The sequence below is a fragment of the Carex rostrata genome, chromosome 1 (assembly GCF_964058835.1).
Source record: "Carex rostrata chromosome 1, lpCarRost1.2, whole genome shotgun sequence".
NCBI lineage: Eukaryota > Viridiplantae > Streptophyta > Magnoliopsida > Poales > Cyperaceae > Carex > Carex rostrata.
In genome coordinates this window covers 16076101-16089373 of record NC_135918.1, presented here as the reverse complement: position 1 = coordinate 16089373, position 13273 = coordinate 16076101, and positions in this window count along the sequence as shown.

Below are 13273 nucleotides of genomic sequence, written 5' to 3'. Positions count from 1 at the left end.
ATACTATCATATAGAGATCATACTATAATGCTCCAAACACCTGCAATTGGAGTGTTGTATTCGGGTTGTAAATACCCTATTATCTTGCCATCGGGAACCACTACTAGAGTGGCCCAAACACCTTCAATTGGAGTGTTGTATTAGTGTTGTAAATGTTCTATTTTATTGCCATATAAAGATACTACTCAAGCGCTCCAAAATACCTTCAATTGGAGTGTTGTATTAGGGTTGTAAATGCCCTATTATATTGCCATATAGGAACACCACTAGAGTGCTCCAAACACTTTCAATTGGAGTGTTGTATTAAGGTTGTAAAATCCATATTATATTGCTGGATAGGGACACTACAACAGTGATCCAAAACACCTTCAATTGGAGTGTTGTATTAGGGTTGTAAATACCATATTATACTGCCATATAGAGAAACTACTAGAGTGCTCCAAAACACCTTCAACTGGAGTGTTTTATTAGGGTTATAAATGCCCTATTATCTTGCCATAAAGGGATACTACTAGAGTGCTCCAAACACCTTCAATTGGAGTATTGTATTAAGGTTGAAAATGCTCAATTATCTTGCCATATACAGACACTACTGGAGTGCTCCAAACACCTTCAATTGGAGTGTTGTATGCTCAATTATCTTGCCATTTAGGGACACTACTGGAGTGCTCCAAACACTTTCAATTGGAGTATTGTATTATAGTTGAAAATGCTCAATTTTCTTTCTATATAGGGACACTACTGGAGTTCTCCAAACACCTTCAATTGGAGTGTTCTATTGGGCATGCACCAATAGAGTGCTCCCAAAACCTTTAATTGGAGTGTTGTATTTGGATTGTAAATACCCTATTATCTTGCCATCGGAAAACGGTACTAGAGTTGCCCAAACACCTTCAATTGGAGTGTTGCATTAGTGTTGTAAATGTTCTATTATATTGCCATACAAAGATAGTACTAGAGCGCTCCAAAATACATTCAATTGGAGTGTTGTATTAGGGTTGTAAAGGCCCTACTATCCTTCCATATAGGGACATTACTAGAATGCTCCAAACAACTTCAATTGGAGTGTTGTATTTGGCATGTAAATGCCCTACTATCTTGTCATATAGAGACACTACTAGAGTGTCCCAAACACCATCAATTGTAGTGTTGTGTTATAGTTGTAAATGCTCTATAATCTTGGCATATAATTACACCGCTAGAGTGCTCCAAAACACCTTCGATTTGATTGTTTTATTTGGGTTGTAAATGTCCTATTATACTGCCATATAGAGACACTACTGGAGTGCTCCAAACACCTTGAATTGAAGTATTGTATTTGTAAATGCCCTTTTATCCTGCCATATAGAGGACACCACTAGAGTGCTCCAAAACACCTTAAATTGGAGTGTTGTAATAGGATTGTAAATGCCATATTATACTGCCATATAGAGACACTACTAGAGTGGTCCAAATACCATCAATTGAAGTGTCGTTTTAGGGTTGTAAATGCCCTATTATCTTGCCATATAGAGACACTACTATAGCGCTCCAAAGTCCAAACACCTTCAATTGGAGTGCCATCTGGAGACAGTACAAGAGTGCCCCAAAAACATTTAATTGGAGTGTTGTATTAGGGTTGTAAATGCCCCATTATCTTGCCAACTGGAGACACTATTAGAGTGCTTCGGACACCTTCAATTCGAGTGTTGAATTATGGTTGTAAATCCCTATTATCTTTCTTTATAGGGATACTACTGGAGGGCTCGAAACACCTTCAATTGGAATATTGTATTGGGCCTGTAAATCCTCTATTATCTTGCCACCGGGAGACACCAATTGAATGCTCCAACAACAATTAATTGGAGTGTTGTATGAGGATTGTAAACACCCTATTATCTTGCCATTGGGAAACAGTGCTAGTGTGCTCCAAAACACCTTCAATTGGAGTGTTGTATTAGGGTTGTAAATGCCCTATTATACTGTCATATAGAGACCATACTAGAATGCTCCAAACACCTTTAATATGAGTATTGTATTAGGGTTTTAAAATGCTCTATTATACTGCCATATAGAGACACTACTAGAGTGCGCCAAACACCTTCGATTGGTGTGTTGTATTAGCGTTATAAATGCCCTATTATTTTGCCATATATGGTCACTACGACAGTGCTCCAAACACCTTCATTTGGAATGTTGTATTTGGGTTGTAAATGCCCTATTATCTAGCCATATAGAGACACTACTAGAGTGATCCAAACACCTTCGATTGGAGAGATGTATTAGGGTTGCAAATGCCTTATTATACTGCCATATAGAGACACTACTAGAGCGCTCCGAACACCTTCGATTAGTGTGTTGTATTAGGGCTATAAATGGCTTATTTTCTTACCATCTGGAGAAACTACTAGAGTGTTCCAAACGCCGTCAATTGGAGTGTTTTTTTAGGGTTGTAAATGCCCAATTATCTTACCTTATAGGGACACAATTAGAGCGCTCCAAACACTTTTCAATTGGAGTGCTGTATTAGGGTTGTAAATGCTCTATTATCTTGCCATCGGGAGACACTACTATAGAGTGCTCCAAAACATCTTCAATTGTTGTGTTGTATTAGTGTTGTAAATGTCCTACAATATTGCCAAATAGAGACACTACTATATAGTGCTCCAAACACCTTCAATTGAATTGTTGTATTAGAGTTGTAAATGTCATATTATATTGCCATACAAACACACTACTGGAGCGCTCCAACCACCTTCAATTGGTGTGTTGTATTAGGCCCATAAATGCCCTATTATCTTGCTATGGGGTGTTGTGTTAGTGTTGTAAATGCCCTATGATCTTGCCAAATAGAGACATTAATAGAGTGCTCCAAACACCTTCGATTGGAGAGATATATTAGGGTTGCAAATGCCTTATTATACTGCCATATAGAGACACTACTAGAGCGCTCCAAACACCTTCTATTAGTGTGTTGTATTAGGGCTATAAATGCCCTATTTTCTAACCATCTGGAGAAACTACTAGAGTGTTCCAAACGCCTTCAATTGGAGTGTTTTTTTAGGGCTGTAAATGCCCTATTATCTTACCATATAGAGACACTAGTAGAGCGCTCCAAACACTTTTCAATTGGAGTGTTGTATTAGGGTTGTAAATGCTCTATTATCTTGCTATAGAGGGACACTACTAGAGTGCTCCATGCATCTTCAATTTGTGTGTTGTATTAGGGCTGTAAATGCTCTATTTTTCTTGCCATCGGGAGACACTACTAGAATGCTCCAAACACCTTCAATTGGAGTATTGTATTAGGGTTGTAAAGGCCCTATTATATTGTCATACCAAGACACTACTGGAGCGCTCCAAACACCTTCAATTGGTGTGTTGTATTAGGCCTATAAATGCCCTATTATCTTGCCATCGGGAGACAAACTAGAGTGTTCCAAACTCCTTCAATTTGAGTATTTTTTTAGGGTTGTAAATGCCCTATTTATCTTGCCATATAGAGATACTACTAGAGCGCTCCAAAAACCATCAATTGTAGTGTTGTATTTGGGCTGTAAATGCCTTATTTTTTTGTTATCTGGAGACACTACTAGAGTGATCCAAAAAACTTTGATTGGAGTGTTGTATTAGGGTTGTAAATGCCATATGATCTTGCCATCGGGAGACACTACTAGAGTGCTCCAAAACATCTTCAATTGTTGTGTTGTATTAGTGTTGTAAATGTCATACTATATTGCCAAATAGAGACACTACTATAGAGTGCTCCAAATACTTTCGATTGGAGTGATGTATTAGGGTAGCAAATGCCTTATTATACTGCCATATTGAGACACTACTAGAGTGCTAAAAAAAACCTTCCATTGGAGTGTTGAAAATGCCCAATTATCTTGCGATATATGGTCACTACTAGAGTGCTCCAAACACCTTCAATTGGAGTGTTGTATTAGGGCTGTAAATGCTTTATTTTCTTGCCATCTGGAGACACTACTAGAGTGATTCAAAAACCTTTAATTGGAGTGTTGTACTAGGGTTGTAAATGCCCTATGATCTTGCCATCGGGAGACACTACTAGAGTGCTCCAAAACATCTTCAATTGTTGTGTTGTATTAGCGTTGTAAACGTCGTACTATATTGCCAAATAGAGACACTACTAGAGTGCTCCAAACACCTTCGATTGGAAAGATGTATTAGGGTTGCAAATGCCTTATTATACTGCCATATTGAGACACTACTAGAGTACTCAAAAATACCTTCCATTGGAGTGCTGAAAATGTCCAATTATCTTGCCATATATGGTCACTATTAATGTGCACCAAACATATTCAATTGGGGTGTTGTATTTGGGCTATAAATACCCTATTATCTTGCCGTATAGAGACACTACTACAGCGCTCCAAACACCTTCAATTGGATTGTTGTATTAGGGCTGTAAATGCCCTATTATCTTGCCATTGGGAGAGACTAGTAGAGTGCTCCAAATACCTTCAATTGGAGTGTTGTATTAGGGTTGTCAATGTCCTATTATCTTGCGATATGGAGACACTACTAGAGTGCTCCAAACAGCTTCAATTGGAGCATTGCATTCGAGTTGTAAATGTCCTATTATATTACCATCTCGAGACACTACTAGAGAGCTCCATTAACCTTCAATTGGAGTGTTGTATTAGGGTTGCCATATTATATTGCCAAATAGCGACACTACTAGAGTGCTCCAAACAATTTGAATTGGAGTGTTGTATTAGGGTTGTAAATGCTCTATTATCATGCCTATAGGGACACTAAAAGAGCGGTCCAAGTACCTTCAATTGGATTGTTGTATTATGGTTATAAATGCTCTATTATCTTTCCATATAGGCACACTACTAGAGTGCTCCAAAACTCAAATGGAGTGTTGTATTAGGGTTTCAAATACCCTATTATCTTGCCATATAGAGACACTACTAGAGTTCTCCAAACAACTTCAATTGGAGTATTGTATTAAAGCTATAAATGCCCTATTTTCTTGCCATATGGAGACACTACTGAGTGCTCCAAACAGCTTCAATTGGAGCGTTGTATTAAGGTTGCAAATGTTCTATTATATTACTATCTCGAGACACTACTAGAGCGCTCCAAAAACCTTCAATAGGAGTGTTGTATTAGGGTTGTAAATGCCCTATTATATTGCCATATAGAGACACTACTATAGTGCTCCAAACACTTTCAATTGGAGTGTTGTATTAGGGTTGTAAATGCTATATTGTCTTGCCATATAGGGACATTACTAGAGTGCTCCATGCAACTTCAATTGGAGTGTTGTATTAGGGTTGTAAATGACCTATTATCTTGTCATTTGGAGACACTACTAGAGTGCTCCAAACATCTTCAATTGGAGTGTTGTTTTAGGGTTGTAAATACCCTACTATCTTGCCGTACAGAGACACTACTAGAGCGCTCCAAGCACCTTCAATTGGATTGTTGTATTAGGGCTGTAAATGCCCTATTATCTTGCCATTGGGAGACACTACTAGAGTGCTCCAAATACCTTCAATTGGAGTGTTGTATTAGGGTTGTAAATGTCCGATTAACTTGCAATATGGAGACACTACTAGAGTACTCCAAAGAGCTTCAATTTGAGCGTTGCATTCGGGTTGTAAATGCTCTATTATGATGCCATATAGGGACACTAAAAGAGCGGTCCAAGTACCTTCAATTGGATTGTTGTATTATGGTTATAAATGCTCTATTATCTTTCCATATAGGCACACTACTAGAGTGCTCCAAACACCTTCAAATGGACTGTTGTATTAGGGTTTCAAATACCCTATTATCTTGCCATATAGAGACACTACTAGAGTGCTCCAAACAGCTTCAATTGGAGTATTGTATTAAAGCTATAAATGCCCTATTTTCTTGCCATATGGAGACACTATTGAGTGCTCCAAACAGCTTCAATTGGAGTGTTGTATTAGGGTTACAAATTTCCTATTATATTGCCATATAGGAACACTGTTACAGTGCTCAAAACACTTTCAATTGGAGTGTTGTATTAGGGTTATAGATGCCCCTATTATCTTGCCACATAGGGACACTACTAGAGTGCTCCAAACATGTTCAATTGGAGTGTTGTATTAGGTCTCTAAATGCCCAATTATCTTAAACAACCAAATGTGTTTAGTTAATATAGTAAAATTCTGACCATACTATGGCTTTTGTGGAAATTCAAAAAGTACCATAAGATCACTCAATGTATTTGTACTTTGTTAATAGAGATATTGATTTATAAGCACAGACTGTTTTGCGCTTTGCAAAATACCATAGTCTCACTTTTTATATTAATTTATGTCATATTTTATTACCAAATGAGCCCAAGATGTGCTCTCGAGTTTTGGCACTAGTGGAAAAATTGGAATCAGGATCGGCCTATCTAGATCGGCTGTACGAACCAACCAATACTAATACCTATCTGGATCAGTTTTATTAATAAAACTGATACTAAAATCTAATAAAATCACAGCACGTTAACTAATAGGATCGGTTCTAAGCTAAGAACCGATCCAGATACTATCAGGATCGGTTCTAAGCTAAGGACCAATCCTAATTATCAAGTATTAGGATTGGTTCTTAGCCGAAACCGATCCTGATAATATCTGGATCGGTTCTAAGTTAGGAACCGATCCTAATTATTAATTATCAGGATCGGTTCTTAGCTTAGAACTGATCCAGATAGTGCATTTAAAGGCTTTCCTAAGTTCGATTCTTCACAGAATCGCCTCCATTACTTAGCGCAGCAGTTATCTTACTGGGCATTAATCAGCTATCTCATCCTTCTTTTCTCAGGTTCATTAATTGATCGATCATCTCTTTTCTCAAGCTTGATGTTAGATGGAGCACCATTTAGGCTCTAATTTGGCTCATTTTATAAACCCTAAATCTCTCTTTTAGGTTTTAATACATTTTCCATTTCAAGCTTTTCTTTATATGTGGAGATTAGCAAATTAATTGTGGGATATATGAGCTTTTGATATAATTATATTTGCACGTGCATGCTATTATGAGCTTTTGATATATACCCATATATACCCTAGCATATGCATCATATATAGAGTAGAACTAGGGTGCTCTTAAGCTCACCAAAGTGTTTGGTGAGCTTGACTCTAAAACCCATCAAATCAATTTCAAATGACGAATCCGAACCGTTGATACCCGCCTACCTTACGTGTGATGCGTCTACATGTGAAATTTTTAAACATTCGAATCAATTTAGTATAAAGTCAAGAGGTCAAAAAACGTTCAAAAAATGAATGCACTAAAATTAATTTATTAACCTTCTAATTTTGACCAATTGACTTCATACTAAACTAATTTGAATGTTTAAAAATTTCACATGTAGACGCATCACACGTAAAGTAGGCGGGTTCTAACGGTTCGGATTCGTCATTTGAAATTGATTTGATGGGTTTTAGAGTCAAGCTCACCAAACACTTTGGTGAGCTTAAGAGCACCCTAGTTCTACTCTCATATATATGTTATACATATATACATCCCTTAATTAGGTTCCGATGGTTTAATTTTGTAGTTTGGCTATTATTGAGAGATTTGGTGCAGCGATCTTCATCTCACTCGGTACGGCATCTAAAAAAGTTGTAAGTAAAACATAAAACTTATGTTTAATATTCGTAATAATTGCATAATTTAGTACTTTTAATTCAAATTTCATAAAATTGAGGTCACCGGTATGTCTTTATTTTGTAGATATTGGCACAAATTCATCAATGAGGAATTTCCCGATGAGCAGGTTGGTTTTATGGACCCAAGTCAAACGAATGCCACCCTGTTGAATGATGGCCGAGGACGTGTTCTTCAATACATAGGGAAAGCACTCCAAGAAAATCGGGACAAGAGATTGATATTCATACCTTACCATCAGATGTCAGTGTTATACATGTATTCTAATTTTATTATATTTCTTTCAATTCATATAAATTATAGAATATGACATGCTACAAACCTAACATGCAGAAATCATTGGATATTGGTCGTGCTTATGCCAAGAGAACGTGCATTGTACGTGTACGATTCCGATAAGAAGAGCAAAAAAATGCTAATGATCACTACTGCTGTCGAGGAGTAAGTGTCTTCCTAAAATTTACGTTTGTCTAGAATGCTAATGATTTTATTATTATATTATCATTTTAAATATGTCTCGTAAGTACTGATTGTTCAATGTCTTCATATTTCAACAGCGTCTTCATGAGGGAAATTAGTACTTCTTTAACGGTTCGTAACGATTGCAAGGTAGTTTCTATTGCGATATGATTATAATGACCTAGTTGCACAAATTTGTGAATATACATAGAAGCCATTTGTATGCTCGTAATACAAACATTTTATTTTTTTGAAACTTGTTATATAGTGCCCACAACAACCAGCCGACTAGGAATGTGCATATTATACCATGTTGCTTATGCAAGACATAATAAAGGAATTCCTCGATCTTTTCCTGCAATTAAAGGTATATATGCATTTATAAATTTTTCAAAAATAAGCATTGTTGCTTCAAATATAATAAAATACAAATTTTAATTATACATACTCTTCTAAATTCTAAAAAATGCACGATATTCCCGCTAAACATATGGCACAACGCTTGGCCGACTTTCGCCTAATGTGGGTCCAAATTTTGCTAAATGAGATAAAGCCGAGAAGAAGTACAACAATTTAGGATGTGTTATCTGAATTTGCATGAACATTATTTTTTTGTCATAATTTAGGATGTGTATGATATATAATTAGTTTAGGATGTGTCATATTGAATTTAGGATTTGTGATAAATTAGCATGTTGGCCAACTAAATATATATGGAAGCTGGCCATTTAATAAAAAATATTTTTTAAAAATTCAATAAAGCATCAGGATCGGTTCTTAGCTAAGAACCGATCCAGATAGCATTTTTTTTAAAAAAGGCAAAATAACTATCAGAATCGGTTCTTATATAAGAACCGATCCTGATAGGCTACAATCTGGATCGGGTCTTATATAAGAACCAATCCAGATAATTGTATTCTAAATTTAAAAAAAAAATCTAATTTAAAATATACATCAAGATCGGTTCTACAATACAACTGATCCAGATGAACTCTTATCAGGATCGGTTCTAAGCTAAGAACCGATCTTGATGATGCCTATCTGGATTGGTTCTTAGTAACAACCGATCCAGATGGTGACTATTAGGATCGGTCGTAAAACTGATACAGATTTGTTTAGTATCTGTATCGCCCTGATCAGGATCGGTTGTGAACCAATACTAATATGTGTATATAACCGATCCTGATTCTATTTTTTCAAATAATGTGGTAAAGGAGGTGAATGTCTCTCTTTCTTTGTGCAAATGTATACATGCATACATAGAGTAGAACGAGGGTGTTCTTAAGTTCACCACGTCCATTTGTGAACTCAACTGTAAAATCTATTGGATTGACTTTAATCGACAAATTCCAATCGTTGAAACCCATCTACCTTATGAGTGATGTGTCTACATGAGAAATTTTAAATTTGGTGGAATTTCATGGATCATAGCCTTACTCCATATATAAATTTGGGAGAATTTCATGTATACCCTGCAAAAACTTGAAGATTACGTATTTTCCCCTCTAAAATTCATAATTTCATACATGAAATTGTCAGTCTTCTAATTGGTTAGTTTTTGAGAGCAAACGTGTCATTTCTCTATTTCTAACACTTACATATGCATATATCCAAATGTCACTGTATTGGAGTCCACGTCAGCTACCACAGAAGTGATAATAGTTTGCTACCACAGCTGCAAAGTGAACCATGTGCATATTTATATGGGCCCCAGAAAACAGCATATTTAAATCAAATTATGAAGTTTGTTGAGGGTCTTCACAACACTTAGTATGTCAGATCCAAGATCTGACGATACAATTGAAATCGCAATTGAGCCAAAAGCAAGCTACTTGAACAATTTCAGAGAAATAGCGAAAGAAAAGAAAAGAGGAAATAGTAACTTTCATTCAAAATTGGCATAATCCAAATGATTACAGAGACAGCCTTTATATAGGCGAACAAAAGAAACAAAGTAATTTGGTAAAAGATACAGTGGATCATTCAAATGTACCGTGAACGGCCATGTCAGCAATAACGATGGCAGAGAATAACAAACCTCTCTAACCGTCTGCTGACCCTCCTCTCCTCCAGTGTTAACGAGGGTGACCCCACTTCCCAGTTTAATGTCTCTTTAAAAGGAACAGTTTATGCCCTTAACTATGGTCCCACCTGCAGCGTTTCAGTTTCAAATTCTGGGCTGCCCGCCATCTCCTTCTCTTCAACGGTTGATTGAATTATCCCCAAATCCGCACAGCTCCTATCTTCCTTCATCAAATTCACCTCCGATCGTGACAATGCCCCTCTCTTGAAAGCTTTCTCGTCCTCGAGAATAAATTCTGGGTATTGCTTAGCCATTAAGCAGTAATCTTCCCAAGTAACATCCTCAATTTCTTCCCCTTTCCACTGAACTAGAATTTGAGTTTCAGCGGCATTGTTACGTTTCACCATCTTTCTAGCCAATATTACTTCAGGCCTTTTTGGTGGCTCTGCACCAGCTCCAACTAATGGTAGGGTGGAAGATACATTCAACCTATTACCAATCCGCCCTTTGAGCTGAGACACGTGAAAAACTGGGTGAATAGAAGACCCAGCTGGTAACTTCAAACGATAAGCTACTGTCCCCACTTTCTGAAGTATCTCAAAAGGGCCATGAAACTTAGAATTTAGCTTCTGATTTCCCTTCCTTGAGACCGAACTTTGCCTATACGGCTGTAATTTTAAGTAGACCCAATCTCCTTCCTTGAATGATCGTTCACTCCTCTTCTTATCAGCATGCTGCTTCATTCTATTTTGGGCCTTCTCCAAATTTGCCTTTAATGCAATCAGGGTCTGTTGCCTATCTCTTAACATCAGATTCACGGCTTCCACTGTACTTTTAGGTGCACTACCCAATGCCAGCTGTGTAGGAGGGTATCCATATAATGCTTCAAATGGAGTGGTTTTGATGGAGCTATGGAACGAGGTATTGTACCACCATTCAGCCAAAGGTAAGTAGAATGCCCAATTCTTTTGCTTATCGTGTGCCATACACCTCAAATAACCTTCTAAACATTGGTTCACACGCTCAGTTTGTCCATCGGTTTGGGGGTGGTAGGATGTACTCATATTGAGTTTTACCCCCAATAAACTCATTAGTTCTTGCCAAAACTTACTGGTAAAAATCGGGTCCCTGTCAGTGATCAAGGTATGTGGTAACCCATGGTGTTTATACACAAAATCCAAAAAGGCTTGGGCCACATCAATGGAATTGTAAGGATGAGAAAGGCCAATGAAATGGGCATACTTAGTTAGCCTATCCACCACTACCATAATTACCTCCATGCCCTTGGATTTTGGAAAATCTGTGATGAAGTCCATACCCACACTTGACCATGCCTCATTAGGAATAGGGAGGGGTTGTAACAGGCCAGGACTTGAAACCAGCTCATGCTTGTTGAGTTGACAAGTGTGGCACTTCTGTATGTACTGATGCACATCATTTTTGAGTCCAGGCCAGTAAAAACACCTCTTAAGCCTATGGTAGGTAGTTGTCACCCCTGAATGACCCCCCATGGAAGAATCATGCCATGCTTTTATAATGTCTTGCCTCCAATCACCATGATTTCCCACACAAATTCTTCCCTTAAATCTCAAAACTCCCAGGTGTTCACTAAACTTGCCACTATCATCAGCTTGTTTATCACTGTCATTTGATAACTGTTGTTTGATGGCTTCTATCCACTTATCATCCTTGTAACTTATGTGAATATCTTCCATCCATTTTGGCTTGATGTCACTTACATCTAGAATGCTGGTTGCTTCAACATCCATCTCAATTCCCATTTTACCCTCCTCTCTTCTTGACAATGAATCAACTACCACATTCTCACACCCCTTCTTATATTCAATCACAAAATCCAACCCGAGCAACTTGCTCAAGCCTTTATGTTGAGTGGATGTATGAATTTTCTGTTCAACCAAGTACTTAAGGCTGATGTGATCAGTTTTGATCACAAATCTGCCTCAAATTAGATAGTGTCTCCATTTTGTCACTGTTATTACAAGGGCCAGAAATTCCTTCTCATAAGTGGACAATTTCTGATTTCTTGGGCTCAACTTCTGACTGAGAAAGGCTATGGGTCTCCTTCCTTGTTGTAACACTGCCCCAATACCATCTTTGCAAGCATCAGTCTCCACAGTGAAAGGTTTGCTGAAATCAGGCAATGAAAGGACTGGAGCATTCATTGTGGCTTCTTTTAACTGTTGAAAAGCTGCTTGTGCCTCAGGACTCCACCTGAAAGCATTCTTTTTCAAAAGTTTTGTAAGTGGTTTTGAAATAATGCCATACCCCTTTACAAATTTTCTGTAATAACCAGTCAAACCCAAAAAACCCCTTAACTATTTTATATTTTTAGGCATAGGCCACTGAGCCATTGCTTCTATCTTTTTAGGATCTGTAGCTACCCCTCCCTTAGAGATCACATGGCCTAAATACTCAATTTTCTCAACACAAAAATCACACTTGCTAAGCTTAACAAACAGGTTGTTTTCTCTCAAGATCTGTAATGTTGTTCTCAAATGGTGAAGATGAGAATCTAGATCTGAGCTATATATCAATATGTCATAAAAAAACACAAGGATATATTTTCTCAAATGGGGTTTGAAGAGGGAATTCATGAGGGATTGAAAGGTAGGAGGTGCATTGGTCAAACCAAAAGGCATGACATTGAACTCAAAAAGGCCATCATGTGTTTGAAAGGCCGTTTTGTGCTTGTCATCTTCAAACATACGGATCTGATGATACCCTGACCTAAGGTCCAGTTTTGAGAAATAGACTGCATGCTTGAGTTCATCTAATAAGTCATCAATGATTGGGATAGGAAATTTGTGCTTGACAGTATTCTCATTCAGTTTTCTATAATCAACACACATCCGCCAACTTCCATCCTTCTTCTTAACGAGTAGCACAGGAGAGGAATAGGAGCTTTGGGAGGGTTGGATAAGGGACTTTTTCAGCAATTCAGTCACTATTTTTTCCAACTCTAGTCTTTGAAAGTATGAGAATCTGTAGGGTCTCAAAGCAACGGGTTTTGAGTCTTCCTTTAAAGGTATTTTGTGATCAACTGATCTTTGAGGTGGTAGGGTTGTGGGTTCTTGAAAGATTGCTTCAAACTCATCTACAATAGACTGCACTCTTGGGTCC